Raw genomic sequence first — 6,000 nt, forward strand, 5'->3', positions numbered from 1 at the left:
TCTGGTACACCTGTATTAGAAAAACCTTCACCTGAAGAAGACACATCATATCGGCAAAAGCTTGTCTGCTGATACAGGCAGGATATCAGAGGCCACAAAGAAAAACAGTTACGTTCCTGAGGAGACCTCTTTTTGGCCCACGTACCTGCACAAGACCTTTTTTTGCTGAGAAAAAAAATGTAACCAAAAAATTCACATGCAGGAAACATCACTGTGCTAGCTAAAATGATGTACCTGCTAACAGGAGTGTTTTCAAATGTCTGTTTCTGTCCCATAATCTTGACTAAAATGATGAAAAATACGTTTTACATCACTGCAATTTATCAGACCACTTTGGTCCTGGCTGAGTAGTTTGATCCCCTCCCTCCAGCTTTCTCTGATCAACCCAGTCACTGATTTTTTAGCTGCTATTTTACATTTTGACATTGCTTGGCTAGGAAGTGAGTGCTTTACAGGACCCTCAGCTGCACCACCCCACATTACATTATTCAGTTAAGACTCAAAAGGACTTTTTTTCTCTCTCTCTCACACACACACGTGACCCTGATGCCACTTCCCTGTTTAGAGCTGTAAATTATTGACATAAGAGTCCAAAGTCTTGAACTCAAGGCAGAAAATTTTAACATTAACCTATCTTAGGCACCGCTCTGAAAGTGTCAACCAGCACTAGATGCAGATTAAAACACTGCATTAAACTCCTCTTAAGCAGCCTGCAACCCATCATTTCCATGTTCAAGTACTTGCATTTAGGCTGCTGCTTCTCCTCTCCCCCTCTGCACCAGGCTCAGCTCCTTCCTCTCTCCTTTGTTCTTCACATCTGTGTTCTCTGCATCATTCTTAACTTCTCTGCTCTGCTATTCTTGTCACCTTTGATCTTAAAAAAAAAAAAAAAAGAGAGAAAAAAATTAGTAGGCCCCATATTTGAAAGCACACAGCAATGACACAAATGTAAATGGGTTTGTTCTTGCTTCCTATGGGAGTGCAGGCATCAGACAGACTAACAATTAGGCAGTAGCAAGCCCACACCCAGCACAAGAGGAAGAAAAACGTTCAAAGTTTCCTCTCATTGCTCTGAGGACATGTATTTCCTGAAACTAATAAGGAATTAAAACCTGAGTGCAACAATAAGGCTCTTTGATGTGTTCAGAGAATTTACCAGCAGCCGTGCTCACACTAATCTCTTAGCAAACATTATGGCATTTTATTTACTACTGTGTGGAGCTAGTCACTCGTGCTTCAGCCGCAGCCTTTTCCAGTGACTACAAATTTCTAAAATATCTCAGAAAATGGTTGCAACTGCTCAGCTCCCTTTCAAGTTCATGTCAGACATGAAAAAACAGCCAACCCCAGAACCTGACAGCAGCTGAGCCCTTGTGCAAATCTCCTCTCTGTGCAAGAGGGAAGCTGTTGTCTGGGCAAGGGCGATGTGGGTGCAGCTTTTTCAGCCCCCATGATGGCAGCGAGCAGCCGTCCGTGCTGCTACAGCCCCCTCCACTTCACCCTGATGATTCCCAACCAGGTATAGAGTGTTTATGGGAGATCTGCACCATCTTCTCCTACTACATGATGGGTCAAAGCTGAAAAATGCAAATGGAAATGTACTAAAAATGCAAGCAAATTTCAATTCGTCCATCAGTGAAGAAACAAGTAGATGCAACGATCATCTTCAATGCATTTCTTTGTAAGATTTCTCTTAAGTATCTGTGCAGTTTGAGACAATTCCTGGAAATATTCTGCCTCATCTTCAGCATTCCGTATATGAGGGTTCCCATTCAGCGGTGGGACTCACCTTGTCTTCTGGGTTATGAGCCCCTAAGACAATTTTCAAGCCTGTCTGAATGAATAAATCAGACAGAAGGCAGAAAAGTCATCTTGTAGGCAGCAGCAACAAACCCCACTTGGGACAGGCAACATGGAAGAAACAGAAGCTGCCTTTGTGCAAAAGCAACGCATTTCAGGAGACGAGAAAGCTGTCAACATCGCTACTACAAGGAAGCCAGTCTTGCCCAAAACAGCACGGTAGAGCCAGTCGCCTCTTCCCTCCCGTGTCCCCAGGGGCTTCCCCACCTGCTCCCCTAGAGACGCTGTGGTGCTCATCTCCTTGTCAGCACCCTGGGACTCCTCTGGGATTAGCACCTGCAACTGTCAGCACACACCTTCACATCCACCACCCACGCCAAGGCAAATTAATCCAGGGTGATCAGAAAAGAGGTTGGGCTTGCGAGAAGGGAGGAGTGGCTTCCAAGATCTGTTTATTTGAAAGTAAAACCCAGCTAAAAATATCCTGCAATGATGTCCAGCTGGAGGGAACACTGGGCATCTTCTGGGGGAATGTCTTTCACAGGGGGGCAAGCACAGCATGCTTCTGCTCATCAAAACACACCCCATGCTCCTCTAAGAGGAAAATAAAGCTGCAGAAAATAAAGCCTGACATCTTCAGAAGACACCCCCAGACCTGTCTGCTTCAGGACAGCACTGACCACAATGGTGCTAAAATGTAGTGGGTTTTTTGGCAGTTGCACATCAATGACACCCTTGTGATGAAAATACCAAGTCAACTCTACCTCTTTCCATAAGGCTTCTTTTGTCTGTTTGAATGCAGATCATGGCTCTCATCCTGCTCAAATGCATGCATGACAGCACAACTGAGTGAAGAGGGCACTCCGGCATGGGAGTGGGAACAAGCAGCCTGGGAGGACAGGGAGGAACCCCTTAATCCAAAACCGCTAATGAAGCCTCTGTGCTTTTAAACCACAGCTTCAAAGTTGGACTCTACTGAACCCCAGCAACTCTTTGGGGAGAGCAGCAGAAAATGCTTAACACTCCCAGAGACCCATGTTGGAGTCAAATTTTCTGGCATTACATTGAAAATAATTGTTTGTTTTTCCTTCTGGTTTAGCACTGTCCCATGGTGGGGGAAGGGAAGAATAACTGCCAAGAAACACACTCAACTGCTACTGCAGATGGGACCCAAGAAAGCAGTTTTCTACTCTACAAGAAAAGGGGAGCTCATTTAGACATGGAAGTAGGGCTACCTGCCAGGAATTCATTTTATGAATGCTTGCCATTCTTAACAAGACAGCCAGCCTTCACAAGCCCCAATTGTTAACAATACCTCCTACAAATGTATTAAGGCTGGTAGACCTGTGAATATAATTTCCCTTTTTTTGCCCCATTTTTATTACCTGCCTCTTCAAGAGAGAGAGGCATAGTCAGGGGCACGCAACTGCCCCTTTTCAGTGGTGGGAGCTTAAATGTATGGACGGACATTAAGACATCAATAAAATTACTCCCAAACAGGCACCAAGCATGTGAGACACTAACCCCAACTCAATGGCATTTGCCTGGAAGGGGAGGCCACCAGGAGCCTATGAGGAGCCAAGACCCACGCAAGACGCACGGCCCACAAATGTGCTTGATGCCACGGTTCATGGAGGGATTATTTTGACCTTTTTCAAAGGTTTATTTACTGTACTATTCGTGCTAGTCCTGCAGTCAGTTCAGCTTTTTTTTCACAACTACATACAGCAAAAACACAGTGGAGGCTACCCCCCAACAAGCTATAAACTCTCTAATCCTGCAGACATGACTAGGAGGAAGAGTGTGCGGAGGGCAGAGAGCACAGGATCTGCTCAAGCCAGACCAGCATAACCCAGTTACGAACACGGAGGCTGGGAGGAGGCCAGTCAATAACACCGTTTCTGCTACCACACGTTGCCCTTGAAAATGAGCTTTCTACAGGCAAATCACACCAGCAGGCTGGGGTGAAGCATGCAAGCTAGCTTCCTAGGATAGCCATGGCTGAAAGAAGGGAGTCACAACAGCTAAGAGAGGGAAGCATGGGTATAGCAACATTTTTGCAAGTCATCACACAACGGGCATTGAGCAGGTAGCCATCACCACATCATGACTGAGACATAGTAAACCATACTGAATTTCAGCTTTGTACTTCTTTGCAAGATGTATTTTTCTAAGATTCTTTATGCCAGACTCTTCAGAAGGAAACTCACAGCACTTGTTTACTTTTAAAGAGATATTAGAAAAATATTAGTTCTTTTCAAGAGCTATTCATCTTTAAAGAGACATTAGAAAATATGGAAGTGATGGTTAGGTTACAATCTACATATACATATAAATATTTTCACTCCATAACATTCAATAAAGAGCTAATAGTCCTCCCTACTCTCTGCTAAAACTAGTTCTAGTAAGTTTTACAAGGATATCTACCATCTCCCTGATGGTAGATAACACTCCTGCCACACAGAAAGTGTAACCTTTGAGAATGAAAAACTCTTCACTAGGATTACAGCAGCTGTAGACAGAAAGTGAAAGCAACGGCATGGCAGGCATTAAATCTGAGCAGTACGAGATGTTCTCTTCCCTTCAGTTTCACTCCCTCTGACAGCATCTGGATAACTTAAAAGGCATAAAGGTTACCTCAAAACCACAAACTACTCTATGCCTACATCACAGATTTTTTTTTAAAAATATATTTCTATGGTATTAAAAAAAATTTAAAAAGCAATTCTTTCTGCATCACAAAGTACCCAGTTCAAAGATTTGCCAGTATATGGAAATGTTGTAACTGGTTGTGGGAAGGTTACAGCAAGGTAAGATACTTGGAGGTGCATTTGTGAGGTAGGTCATAGCCTTTCCCCAGAGCTGTGAAGAAACATCTGCTCCCCAGAGGACTTGTGCAAAATATTGCATGGTATCTATTTCTCTTTTCTCTGCAAATACAGAACTGAAATATTTAAAAAAAAAAAGTTATCTTGTACTTGTACTTTGTTGATAATCTTTTTAAGTATTCCCTTTGTTTGCTAATGCTGATGCAGTTCAGAAAAGCATCAGTCACCCTGTGTGACCAAACAGATATGCTGAAATGACACCATATGCTAATTCTGGGATTCAGAGAACTGGGTTCTGTATTTGTCCATGTGCCAAGACTGTTCCAGGATAGAAGGAAACATGATCTTATTTTAAGGAACAGTACTTGGAGCAAAATTCTGTCCCTCAGTCACAGCTCGGGCTCTGCCTTCACATACCATTTTGCATATAGGGCCACCTTTTCCAACTGTTCTACTGCGGATGCTTGTTACAAAGTACATGTTTAACTATAGGGACTCTGAGCAAAGCCCTGCTTGGAAGTCAACCTAGTCAGAAGGGTAGAGACTTTTCCTGGCTAAGAAAACCTGCTAGCCTCACCTGGCTCAGAAACACTTGAGAAATATGAGATTGACATTAAACAACTGAACTGCGCCTTACTCAGCTGCTGGGACTGCAGACACCCGAAATCCTCCTGCTCACAGCCCACAGGGAGACAGACCTCTGCCCGGTGCACTTCCCATCTCCCACGAGGAGGAGAATCTCGCTATTGATGCTGCAGAAGCAGAAGTAACATGCCTTCTTTCTGACAACACCAAATTATGCAAGCATCTTTTTTGGAACCAACAGCAAAACACGTAATTAAAGTAGCATTAGTAAATGAGGAAAAGTGGGCATTGCCATTCTCAGAGGTTAAGGTAACCCTGCAAGGGTTAAAAGTTCGAAATAAAATCCTGAAGCTCTTGGCGTTGAAAAACAAGAGATATGAAGCAAGAAAACACATAAAACCCTATAAAAGACTTTCTGGATTCATGGGTAGATAGACAGTAAAACCTACCTTCTCTGGATCTTTTAACTGCATTTATTTACAGTGCCTCTTTCGTCCCCTGAGAAGTCTGACAGCAATGCCCTAACTAACAGGGAGGGATGAGGGAAACATCACGACTCCACTGGCAGATTTGCTTATTGCTAAGCACCCCTTGCCTTGCGCTCCCTTAAAGCACATCCCATGGCCGACTGCTTCACAGATCCAGCTCCCCTGCCGGCTATACTCCCGATCCACACTGTAACTATGACAGTATTTTTCCTGCTCTTTCCTAATGCGCTAGTGGCAGCAGCAAAGACGCCGTAAGCATGCTACATCCTTCCTGTCCATCACCAAGAAAAATAATTCAC

This window comes from Phaethon aethereus, assembly GCF_964289735.1.
Source record: "Phaethon aethereus genome assembly, chromosome: 4".
Taxonomy (NCBI): domain Eukaryota; kingdom Metazoa; phylum Chordata; class Aves; order Phaethontiformes; family Phaethontidae; genus Phaethon; species Phaethon aethereus.